Here is a 13,424-nt window from a genome sequence, read left to right on the forward strand (position 1 = left end):
TGGTGCCCTGGTCGGGGCGGGGGGGGATGCCCAGCGGTGGCTCTGCTTGCCCGGCCTCCTCGGGTCTCCGCTTCGTTGCTGGCAGCTTCGTCGGTCCTGTGCCTCCAGCGGGGACTCCCTAACCTTCTTTGATCTACTGTCTTCTGAACCGAGAACGGAAAATGTGTTTAAGTTGTATTAGCATAACTGAATGCATTCTGCTTAGGCGTTCTTCGGTTTGAGCTGCTTGCTTGATTTTTTTTTCCCCACTTAGATTCAGTTTAAAAAAAGACACTTGAAAACTGGAGTAAGATTCTTTAGTTTCCCAGGTTCTTCTAAACTTGTTACAAATTTGCCATGTATAAATGGTGTTATTCCAGAGCCAGGGCTCGAAGATCGCACTGTTTCTGGGCTCTTTTTATCTACAGTCTAAATGTACACGCAAATAACCTGCCTGTGCTAATAGCAGCGTGTCTCTTGTCCATTGTTCGTCTTGCCTATGTCAGGCTAAATAATTTGTGTAGAATTTTTCTTTCTTCTTAGCCTTTAAGTGACATCCATAAATACAGAGACCTTACCTGAGACAATGAGACCTCAAAACCAGTTGTAGTGGAATTGCTGCAGCACAGCATGCATTCCAGATGCAATTGTGGGTTATCGTAGATATGCAAAACAAGAAGGGTCTGTAATGGAGTAAAACTAAGATTCTTCAAAAACCTAAGCCAACTTAAAATATCTGAAAATAGTTTTGTACAGAAGACTTTAAAATGTCTTTTATTTTAACGCTTCTGAAAAACTCAGCTCCAAATATTGCCTAAAATACCTTTTACCTATTGGGTAAAACTAGGATATAATTTGAATGGACATGCTTATCCTTTAGGACATGTCTACAGTGTTGGTGCAGAAGCAAATACTGAATTGGTGAATGTGAGAGTTAATTTCAGGCAGTTCAGTTAAATCTATTCTGTGGACACCCATTCAGAATGGAAGTGGCTTTAATTTAGTTTGTCTTAATGAATATTTTCTGTAGGTAAACCCTGAGGCTACAATTAATCATTAAAAAGGTATGGATCTGTATATAAGTTCATGAAATGGATGACTGATTAATATGGTAAGCAATTTAATCTTAGATTATTAAATCAGATGTGAACTAGCTTACTTGGGTTGGAGCAGTGGTGCTTTCAGAAATCTGGAATGTGTTTTTCATATGGTTTGTTGCCATACTTAATATCTTCAGGACTGGACAACTTATTGTGCAACACTGCTGACTAACCTGCTTTGGAAGAAAATCTGGAAGTAGCAGAGAAAATATCTATTTTTTCCAAAGAAGATATAAAACTATTTTTTTTCAGTTGAATGCCTTTGGAGTGTACATACAATTTTCCATTTTTTATTCTTTAACAACAACAAAGTCTATTCAAATTACATATGAAGTTACAGCTGTCTCAGGGCCTGAGCTTACTACAGCGTATTAAAATAACTCATATTTTATAAACCACAAACATGACCCACGGAAATCATTAGTCAGCACTTCTTGGTATGCTAAATCAGCACTAGTTTCTTCTGGGACATATACTCCCCTCCTCCCCCCCAGTTTATTTATTTGGCTCCTTCACTGTTGGGAAACCAGGAGTTGAGGAAAAAACAAGTTTTCCTTGTTTTCTGTCTTTGAAAACAAATTAAATTGAGGTGATGAGAGCTGTTGGTTCTAAAACTTCTGTAGGAGATGGGAACCAAGAGCTGTTAGTTCAAATTACTATGTATAAATAAGTCTATAAATCAGTTAGTTTCAAATGCAGGAGTTGTGCTGATAAATTAACTTTTGTGTTATGGATACAGAATGTTTAAATTATTTTTATATTCCTAATAAAGTTATGAGAGCAAATGAACTAACAAAGTCTAGTTCAATACAGATTTGTGTTTGGGTCTCTGATCACCTCTGCTGCAAACATACCGTCTTTCTCTTCCGTGACACCTTCAGTCATTCCCTTTGCCACACTTTTGTAACACCTCTAGCACCCCTTGGTTCTCCATCTTCGATATTGCCTTACTTAAGCACCCTCCAGATTTTTTTCTCCTCCTCCTCTCCCTCTGTTCCTAGGTTGCTTGTCTACCTTCCTAGCCTGCCAGCTAGGCAAGAGGGAGGGTTTTTTCTTGGTTTGGTTTTGTCACGTGGTGATGTGCTGCTGCAGCTGGCACGCCAAAGGTTTGTGCTGTGGTGCCCCGGCTGATGAAGAGGCCAGGAGAGCGAAGGATTCTTCCGTGCTTTGGCTTCCTATTTCCATAGCCTGTGGGAATTTCTTACTCTTGATGCCTCTGCCTAACTGTTTAGTTGAAATAAGCTAATATGTCCAAGAGCTGGTGTAGGAGAGGCAGAAGGACAGCAGGGTGGCATGATCACCTAAGACCAGTTGCCTAGGAAACAAGGGTAACGTGTTTTTGTGCAGTTGAATTTCCAAAATTTCCATGTGAATTCAGCTTGAAACAAATGAATAATTGAAAAGGATGATTGTTTTGTAAGAAATAAGTTCCTGGACTATCTTCTAACTTAAAAATGCAGAAATCTAAAGGCTGTGTAATTGTGAAGAGAAATAGAAGTCAGCGTTCTATTTCTCGTAAAAACATCAAATTGCATAAGTCAAAATTATCTTTATTCAGGGAAGTAACAAAAATAGTCAAAGCAAGATTAAAACTTGTGATTCAACTAAAATTTCAGGCATGGTAATTTAAGCACGATTTCAGTAAGTTTCACCTAAGTTTAATTTGTAAACGAGCAGACATGTTTACATCTGCATTGTACCAATTTTGATTGATTTTGTGTAATTGCTTATGCAAAACCCTTCAGTATTTTCTGGTATGAAGTATATCCATTGTGTATTGAATAAGGTTGTGGAAACATTTTGTCAGCTCTAGAAATTAATTGAAAGAGGAGTTGATGTAACACTAGGAAATCAGGTAAAAATGCTAGCTTTATGACAAATTAACAAGGTATTTTAGCAATGAGCATGCATTAGCTCATGAGTTTTGAGACAGCGTGAAGTGTAGATACAACTTATTCTATATGGGTAATCCAGATGTGTATTTAGTGATGTTCCTAGTTTTTCTGAAAAGAAAGTCTGTTTTGGACAAAGTTCTGTGAATAATTCTCAGTGCTCTGTTGGCTCTTGCTGCATACACTATTTTTTTGTAAACAGTGATTTTGCTTTGAAAAGCAGCTGGCGTGCGTTTATTCCTTTAGTGACTTGAATATTGTGTTTGTACCATAAATGTCATCTGTTTCACACAAAGTTGATTTTATTGCAGCAGTGTGTACTGACCTTTTACAGTTTAATAGAATATGGTCGTCTTGTGTACTGAAATGCTGCAATGCATACAGTAGACAAGGATAAACAAAGTGCTGTTCTCGAGTCATTTGTAAATGAGTAAAGCATTTTCTTGGTAGACTTCAGAGCTGAGAATTATAACTGATGATTAATAAATAGAATGTTTACATAACTGTGTATCCTTTTTTCAGAGTTTTAAGCAACATAGTCAATGTGATTGAATTATAGATTTTCCAGAGGTTTTTGCTTGCTCATGGGGAATGACAAGCTTTTTAGAGCTAAGATTTTAACATAGAAAAACTCTGGATTCATGTAGAACAATACCGTGGCAAATGCAGGTCATTGGATTTGTTTGCAGTTGCAGGTGTGTCTGTGTTCTGCCATTTCTCCTATGCATGTTCCAAAAGTATCCTGCACGCTTGTGTAAATGAAGCAGAGCAGTAGCACAGTTAAATCAAAGCTGATTGGTTTTAACTTCAAGCAAAAGAGTTTTAGAATTGCCTTGCAAATAATCTGTGCATATGGTGTGTAAGTGACTCTGCCTTGTTTTCTTTTTGCACTATCTGAAAATCTGCAAATGGGACCTGTATCTCCAGCTCTTCTGATAGAAGCCCCTTTTTATGTTGTTGTTGTTCTCGGTTTCATTGCTTTGTGGAATCGTTTCACTTGCTGTGTTGTGGCTCTCTGCAGATGTTGAGTTGATTACGGTAGTGCTGCCTGTTTTCTCTTACTACTGCATTACATTGCTTCATTTCAGATTTCAGCTTATGTTGCATACTTGCTATTGGTTTGACCCTAAAATATTTCATTTCTGACAAACAGCTGACAAAAGGGTGTTAATTAATATTGCATTCCGATTGAAATACGTAGTATCGGTTAAGAGCAGTTGAGACATCTTGTATATATTTAGTTCACAAGCTAGAGGGAGGTTGCTTCACTAACTTGCAGCTGGGTGTGGCATGGGGTTAACCATATTAATTAAAGCTGGCTCAGAGGTTTAGACTTTAAAAAATGGCTCAGAGCCCCCATTATAGTTTTCTGTTACATAATTTTTTTCACTATAGAACAAGGTAGAGTTTTGAAAGTGAGTGCTTTAGGAACACCTAGCTGGAGGAGGGACTAGCAAGAGGGAGATGCAAGGTAGTGCGCAAACAGAAGAAAGATGTCTTTAATGCCTTTGTAGGGCTAACATTTAGGTATATACTGAGAAACTTTAATATATGACTAATCTTCCTTTTATTTTTCTGTAATGTCTTTTATTTTGCTAGTAATTTGCTTCCAGTATATGTCCCTGTCAACTCTTATCAGTAATTTGAGCTAGTTTTTGCATATTCAACTTTCTTGTTTTATTCTCAATCATTTAACAGTGTTCGCTCAAAGACTGGTCGTGCTCTCAATATTTTCTAGAGTGGTCTTTTCGGTCTATTAGGATACCAGAAAAGGCACTGCCCTCTCTTTACTCCCGTACTACCTGTGGAAGGGATGAAGTGTGTCTCCCCCACTGTGACTGCTTGTTGGACAAACAAGTAAATTATCATCCTTTTTGCTTTATTCTAGAGTTTTTCCTGTGTAGGTGAAACTATGTGTGAGATTTTACGTAAGAGTACATAAGAAGATACGTGTACTCCCTTTCGTTAGCATGGGATTGTTACAGAAATGTAGGAACACAGAGGGGTAGTCCTGCAAAGTAATAGAGCAAATGTAGGGAGGACCATTAGACTGGAAGCTTCAATGGTGGCAATGTTGCTGGGAAGAAAAAATACTAGTTAATAATATTTTAACAATTTTTTAACATTCCTAATTTATTGCTACCCAAAAACCTGCTAGTTACGTTATTCCCAAATAATTATCATAGAAAATAAAATATTTTTATAAATTTCTTGTAAAAGAAAAAGCAAGGTAGATTTTAATTCCGCTTAATGTGGAGATGAAAGAGCCTATGATTACTTCTCTAGCTTCCAGTTGAAAAGGTGTATTTGATATATAGTAACAACTTGATTTTTTTTTTTAAACTTTGTTTTAGAAACTTTGTTCTAAGTTTCACTGAAAGTTGATCATATTTATGGCATAGGATATGACTCCAACTTTGGATTCTGTAAAACCTTTTTTTAGAATTCCAGAAGTTCAGAATTTACCTAGCAATTGTTAATGTCAAGATTAATGTCAGGTAAATATTTTCTTTATTTTCATAATTTCTGATAGAATTTGAATTCCTTCAGGTCTAATCTGTTTTGTAAGCCCATTAAAATACCTTTTTTTAATCAGTGCTTTTTTTGGCAGCTCTTTGTTGTAATTTTACGAGGTTTTTTGTAAAACCTGTATTGTAAAACTCATGCATTAAGCATGACAAATGTGTCTAAACTGTCTGCTTTTGAATTTGCATTAGACCTATGTATATTTCTTCATATAGACACACACAGTACTGGGGCCACTGTGTGCAATTAAGAAACATACTTTTGATTATGGCAGCGCTTTCAAACTAAAGGAGAGTTAAATATGTTGATGATCATTCAGTTTTTCTTAGACTGAGGGAAAAAATGTAATAGTATCTGTGCAAGCTAAGTGACATCCTGCTTTTTCATAGCTTGCTTTTCCCTCTATCTCCGTCTCCTGTAACTTTTGAAAGCTGTCTCCAATCAATACCAATCTGTAGGTATGAGCTGGCAGAAACCTGTTTGTGGTGTGGAAGATGGAGGATACTGGTTTCCCTTGTACCCAATTAGAAAGCTAAGCAATTTCAGTCATCTGTAAGTCAAGCTGCTGGCTAAGGAGCGTGACTATCTTCTAGCAAAACAACATTTCTGTCTCTGTTTGATCACTGATCTAACAGTTTTAAATGTTCATATTGTGACGGTTGTTATCTTTATGTGGAAACATGGAAAAAACCCCAGCTAGAGTTCAGGTGCTAGGGAGTGGTTGTTCCAGGATGGTTGGAGTTGAGGGGGGGTGTTTGCAGAAATGGGCCAAAATGGGTTCACTGGAGGATGGCACCTGCGCGGCTGCGAGAGAATATAGTAAGTTGAGTAGCTTCCCGAGTGTGTTGCAGCCAAAAGAAACAACAAAGTGTGCAAGCCTCTAATTTTATGCTGACATTTAACAAAAAATAAACCGTATTCTGAATTACATCATTCATCTGTGTTAAATGCTTTAGAAGCAAGTATAAAGCTTACACAGGCAATAATAGCATGCCGAAACAAAGTGTTTGTGTCAGAGTGATACAGTGGATTGATTTCAGCTGAAAGTGAGTTCCAGAGCTTACTCTTAGATTTCTCAAACCTTAAGTTGACTGTGTAACTTGTTCACTGGCAATCAAGAGGTTATAAAAAGAGAGCCAGCTGATGTTGCAATCTAAGCACTGGCCATATAGTGGAAAGACTCTCCTCTGGCACGTTCGCTAGTGCTATTTTTACCTATTCCAGTAAGATCTGCCCTTGTGATGTTAAATTACAGGACAGTACCTGGAATTATTTTGTTTTACAGAAGTGCTGTATGCTCTGAAGAAAATTTTCGATAAAATTATCAGGCAGATTGAGACTAAAATTGTCTTACATTTGAAAATATTTTTTTTTTCTGTCACCACAAATAATACTGCCGCTGTAACTGTAAGATACTCTTTCTCTTTTGTTTGCATATTTTATGTCTGGCAGAGGGTTTTTTTTTAATTTTGGTTTCCTTTGTATATTGAGTGTTTTGTCTTTCTGAGTTTCTCATGTGGAGACTTCAAATAGGCAATGTGATTTTTAAAGACAGGGAATTAACAGTGTAGCCCAAGAATAAGCGTAGTAGGAGGTTTTTGTCATAACTTGTAAAAAGCCTAGCTGGTTTTGATTAAATTTTAAGTTGATGGTTCCTTCACACAATAGAAAATGAATTTAATATTTTTTTCTGGGAAGAGATTTTCAGCACTGCCAGTGACAGCATGCTGTATCTACCAAACTGATTGTAGTGAAAACTGGAGGAAACAGCAAGAATGCTGTAACAGTATAACACTAGGGTTCAGTTGTAGAAGTATCACATATAGGATATTACCAATGTATGACCATCTGAATCACAGTGCTGAAATGTCTGATGTTTGTGATTACCTAATCTTAAATACAATATTGTTCAGGTGTATTTTCTCAAACCGTCAGCATCTAGTTCAAAAGTGACTTGACAACACTGAAACTCAAACCTACCATTTTAAAACTCTTGTTCTGGCTATTTGTGCAATTAGGTGCATATTTGTAGCAGAATTTTTAATTCTTCAAAAGCAGTGGTTTGACACTGAAGTATGATCAGTGACCAACTTGTGCGGGTTCAGCATTCCCCTTGCAGAACACCTGCTTCCCTTGCTCCTTCTCTTGCACTGTGGAGTCTCAGGTGGAAATCCTGCAAGTAGGTAAACTTCCTCCAGTATAGAGTCGTTTTCTTCTCCCTTGGCTTTGCCATTGTCTTAGGTGAACAATTGTACTTCACAGGTTTAATTGAATCTCACATCTGCAATAACAGCTGGTATTTTTGTCAACTCGCTTCTTAAACCCTCCTTCTGTTAGCAAATGTTTTTACTGATTTTTTGTTTCCATGTATCTCTTCTCTGTCAAGAAAAAGACGTGATTTTTACTCCCTTACAGCTATTACTTAGGTTGCAGGCAGAAGTATTGTACGTGCTTCTTTTTTAACCCATCACACTTGTTTTATGCTATGCCTTCTTGATTTGTGTATGAGATTCCTTTTTCTTCTGGCTGATTTTACAGTAAAAATGCTTTAGGTTTTCAGTCTATAAAACCTTTTCCCCTCCCCATCAGTTTTCTCTCCTCTTTTTCATCTAACATTATCCATCATACTGACTGGATTAATTTTCTCAAAGTTTGTCCCAGGCTCTTTTCAGCTCAGTTTTTAGCTCTTGTTTTCCTCAGGAACCAGTCTTTACAGATCTCTTGACCTCTTAGCTAAATGTGAGGATCATAACTGTATCCTTGTTTTTATCAGTTCACTAATTTCAACCTAGCTACTTTTAAATAACAAAAAACAACACTTCCCCCTTACGCCTCCATGCCTATATTGGTTCCTATGAGGATGTCTTTCTCTGGTCCTCTGCTTATTCTTATGGTTGTTGCGGTGGTTTTGATCTTCCCCGTTTTTGTCTGCTTCTGGCCCCCACGTACTTTCTGGTCACATCACTTGCCACACCTTATTCCTCAGTAATGTAATCTGTTAAAAACAAACAAACAAACAACACCTCCTCTGCCTTGATTCAGTGTGGATTATTTCCTAAATATGTTGTTATTGCTGACTGGTTGTCTTCTGTTAGAACTAAAGATCTCAGCTTTTCCTCTGGTGTGTGAAAGACAGCACTCCTTCCTCCCTTCTCCCCAGTCTCCCTGCTTATCTTTTTCCATGGTGGAAACCATATTCACAATATTTTGTATGTCACATTCCTAAATGTTTGCTGTAGAGAGGTACACAAGTTAGTAAGCAGGGTAAATGTACAGTTCAGACTGTAAGTAGGCTTTAGTTTTAAAATTATTAAGTGGGTCAAGGTGGAGATCCCAAAGCATTCTTCTGGTTTCTTGTTAGTCTTTGGGAGTTTGCTGTCTTGGGTAAAATCATTGCAGCTTCCCCTCCCGCCCCCCACCTGCTGTATCCAGGAGAGAGGATACTTCTAACCAAAAGTGAGCTAGCAATATAAGATCCCTTCTTGAATTTTTTTACATGTACCGTCTTGTATTTCATATAAAGAAAGACTTGAGGAAGCTGGGACCGTTCAGCCTGGAGAAGAGAGAGCTTTGGGGGGATCTTATCAATGTGTATAAATACACTGATGAGAGAGAATGAAGAGGAGGCCACCAGACTTCTCACTAGTGCCCAGTGACAGCACAAGGGGCAATGAGCACAAATTAAAACACATGAATCTCCATCTGAACATGAGAAAACACTTTTTTTTTACTGTGAGGGTGGTCAAACACTGGAAGAGGTTGCACAGGGAGGCTGTGGAGTGTGTATTTGTGGAGATGCTCAAAACCCAACTGATGTGGTCCTGGGCAGCCTGCTGTAGCTGACCCTGCTTGAGCAGGGGTTTGAACTAAACGATCTCAAGAGATCCCTTCCAGCCTCAATGACTCCGTGACTGTGTTGCATCTTTGCCTTCTTTAATCACCTCTGTGTGGGATTGTTTTAGGAATTGCTAATTAGGATGGGAACTTTGGGTAAGAAAGCATTTTATCATTTACTATTTAGTGAGTGTTTTTGTATATTTGACTTGCCCTTCTTTCTTTAACTAATCTGAGCTTCCAATCTTTTAATCAAGAGTTTTTCAGCTTCCGTAGGAATTCTTGCTCTTACAGTTAATGTTTATATGCAAGATACAGATAGCCTTCAGAGGCTTAGCTTACCACCTCCTTTGTTTTTGTTTTGGATCCAAGATTTGTCATAACATTTGTGAGTCAGCAAGGTATTTCTGTATGTAAGTAAGGAACTGATGTCTGAGAAGGAAGTTTTCAACTCGTACTTAATTTTTACTTCAGTGAGTTTTTAGCTGTAAGATTTTTATGATGTTCTTGAATAAGAATGAGATTACGTTGAGCTGGGGTAGCATTTGGTTGTCATGCAGTCTGGACTTACAGTGTGTCTCATTACACTGAAACGTTGTATAAAATTATTAAAGGCTAGAAGGCCCTGAAAACTCTTAACAGTAGAAGGATGATAACTCTACTATTGATGTAATTCACAAAATATTTTTTTATTAATTTGCTATGTTGTGCATGTGTATAAGTTTGTCTGTTAAAATAGTAAATATCTTCTGTTTTTGTGTTACCTTCCACAGATGATGTACTTCATCCTTTTGTCATAGGACTTCATTCGCTTAAAGGAAAACTAAAGGTATAAACAACTTTCTCTGGTTGTCTTTCCCTTCCTCCTTACCCTGCCCCATTCTTTCTTCCAAGGTCCCTGGGTCTTTCCTGGGGGAAGGGAAGCTTACCACAACCGAGGTCTGTGCTTGTATTCCTTCACTGCTACTGAAATTTGCCTTTTTTTTTTTTTTTGAGAAATTCCACAAAATTGATACAATGCCTACAGTTGTTTCAGTGTCTGCTTTATCAGAAGTGTATGTTTAACTTAAGCTCCTACTTCAGTCAGTCTGCATGGATATTTACTTTGCAGGGGGAAAGCCCTTCCTCAGTTTAGAACTTTAGATCTTGATGTTTGCCTGTCTTCTCCAAATAGCATTTGCCTTTCCACACAACTACAGATCTGTTGTGAATAATCCAGACCTAATGTAAATCATGTCTGTGACATTATCTTACAACTAGTGGTTGGGTTTTTTTTTCTTTTCTGAGATTGTACCTCGGAAACAAAAAGTCTGGTATGGCACTTTAAATAAATAAAAACCCACCCAAACCAGAACTGTAATTTCATGGATGTATTTAGCAAGATAATGTGAGATAGAGTTAAAATGGAGCATAATTTATTTTTGGAGGCACTCAAGACAGTAAATGTTTGACAGAGTCTAAGTAATTTTGCTTGTATACAATCCGTAATTTCTAATTACCTTCAGTTTTTATTTGCCATTTTATGCAGGCTTCTTTACAAATACTGGTGCATAGGAAACAATAAAATAAAGTTGTTAGAACTGTCCAGGCAGTTTGTAACTAAAATACTCAAGTAGTATCGTGTTAGATGTAGTTCATATTGCAGAAACATATGTTCAACTATTCCCAGGTGCACTTTATTATAAAATATAAGGGAGAATCGTTTGTTCTGTCTTCTCACAGAAAAAAAGGTCAAGGCCCCTTCCAAACCTTTCTTGGTGCTATTGCCCCTATTCCCTGCTGCTCCCCTCCCCCAGTCTGTATGTTTTTTTCCATGCCCAGGCTCTTAGAATTGCAGAATTGACCTCCCGGTGGCACTGCTGGTTCTGGCACAAAGCCCACATTTAATAAACTAAATTTATTAGTTTAAAGCTGCCCTGAGTGAATGCAGAGAACACCTAACTCTTGAACACCTAACTCTTGAATTAGCTGAATCACTGCATCCTATTCTGTCTGTCTGTACAGATAATCTAGCATTGTCTGGTATTTTGCAATGGTATTTTAACAGTAACTGTGGTATGTCTGAACTGTACAGTTAGCCTGCATAACTAGCAGCTCCCAGCAGTTACTTGAATAACCTAATCTCAGGCTGTGTTCCTTTTCAGCAAAACTGAGGTTGGTTTAAAGACTGGTATGTTCTCAGTGGTGGTGTCCTCAGTATTACTTCATTTACTACGTGCAACTGAGAGACGACAGAGCCAGTAATTCTTTGTGCTGAGAGTCTCAGTCACTTTTGTTTAATCCTTGAAAACTTGTGTGGGAAGGGCATTTAGTGGATTGCTGACATTTGAGTAACTTTTTTATCCTTGCTGTAAAGTGGATGAGTTCCAGGCAACTGTAAACACAGTTTGGGGCTTTCATCCATACTTGAAACAATTCAAGCATGAGCAAGTTCAGAATGCAAATAGGCACGTGTCTGAGAATGTATGTACAGTTGATAGAAAGGCTTGGGGGAAAAAAATGCTGGTCCAAAATGTCTTGCCTATGTAATGTCAATACACATGTAAACTCATAGCCCCACTTCCGCAATGCAAGGTCCGCTTTAAAGATCTATCTTTCAAAATTTTTCTTTGGAGGGTTCTGCTGTGAAGAATTTAAGATTATGATGAAGAAACAAGAAGTCTTAAGTGTGACAAGAGTGTCATATAATGTGATTCTGATACAATCAGATAGAATAAAGCAGTGTTCAGCATGCTTTTTATTTCTAGTAATGCATTTGAATTTACCAAATGAAAAAATGAGGATGTCTTAAATATCACTTCAGCTTTAATAGTCTTCATAATGTTAAGAGAACACATTTAAAACATTGAGTGACCACCTCTCAATATTTATCAATTTTGATTATAAGATAAAAATTATAAATTATTATACTAAAAAAAGTGGAGGTTTTACTTTACTCAGTTCTATTAGGGGGGAGCTTGCTTTTTGGCATCGCTCTCTTAAAATGAAGGACATTTGAAGGAGAAACCCCAACCTTGTAGATGTATGAGAAATCTGCTTGGGTTGTTAGACTAATCCTAACTCATGCCCTGCATTTATGTTTACATTGATCACAGCTTTATTTATTAATATAGGAATGGGTCCATATTTATCTTCTACTGCTATGAAAAGCTACTTTTAAAAAATACTGCTATATATCACAATAGATACTTGTTTGGTGTGGATTTCTTTTTTTTTCCCCAGACAACTGGTCACCCATGCAATAATAAATCAATTGAGAGTTACTGTGTGGGAGGGGAACTGAGAAAAGACCACAGTTAAGTGTATTATTGATCTTTCTGTGTCAGAGATGAAAACTTTTCTTATAAGCAACTTTTAAAGCTTATATTTTCTAACAAAAGTGTTCATTTTGAAATGGATTCTAGGTTTTGTTCTGTGGTGTTTTGCCTTTGTATATGTATTTCATTAAATATGAGCGTGGCTGTTAATTGTTCATGTGGACAAAAATGGCAGCATGTGTGTGTTGGGAGGGGGAACTGTATTTACATTTTCTTTAAAAGCTTTTGGCGTTTGTTTCAGAAATAAAGGAAAGGGCAAGGCATCTAAACTCTATACTGAGAGGAGTTTAGCTTTGTATCCTGTGAACTTTCAGTCTTCGTCATTACCAGTTTCAGCATTCCTTGGGGAGACAGACTGAAATTTTTAACAGTTCAGTCTAAACACTTTTTGCTAGTAGTGGAAAAAGTTAAAGTAACTTAAAGTATCTTTTGGATATGAATGAATGACATGAGTGTATGATCTGAGTGGATATGAGTGAATGATCTCTAGGAATTTGTTAGTGTCAGGTGTGCACATTGCATAGCTATTTTGTGCATTTGGTTTTAATGCTTGTTCAAATGACTAACTATCAAAATCTGTAATCTATGCAAAAAGTACTAACTAAAAGTGCAATTTTGGTCACAGTGTGCAGTATACCTGTGGGAGGTGGAGGAATAGAATGAGATTTTTGTTATGCTCAAATTGAATGTTTAATATGAAACAAGTCAGTATCAGTTTCCTAGCAGTACTGGATCTACAAGAGGACTGATACGCTCATACTTTAATATCTTAAAAT

General features: G+C 37.3%; 1 protein-coding gene across 7 annotated transcripts in view; it reads left to right on the forward strand.

Annotated features, from left to right (window-relative positions):
* The window catches only part of RAF1 (Raf-1 proto-oncogene, serine/threonine kinase), an 81,385-nt gene that overhangs the window by 37,085 nt on the left and 30,876 nt on the right, over positions 1-13,424 (forward strand). For 5 of the 7 annotated variants that reach the window (XM_009321985.1, XM_009321991.1, XM_009321988.1 and 2 more), the window contains one exon: positions 10,105-10,160. The exons of the other annotated variants lie outside the window; for them this stretch is intronic. The gene's annotated coding sequence lies outside the window, so the exon portion shown is untranslated. The remainder of the gene's footprint in view (positions 1-10,104; positions 10,161-13,424) is intronic. 7 annotated transcript variants of the gene reach the window in all.

The sequence above is a fragment of the Pygoscelis adeliae genome, unplaced genomic scaffold (assembly GCF_000699105.1).
Source record: "Pygoscelis adeliae isolate BGI_AS28 unplaced genomic scaffold, ASM69910v1 Scaffold304, whole genome shotgun sequence".
Lineage (NCBI taxonomy): Eukaryota > Metazoa > Chordata > Aves > Sphenisciformes > Spheniscidae > Pygoscelis > Pygoscelis adeliae.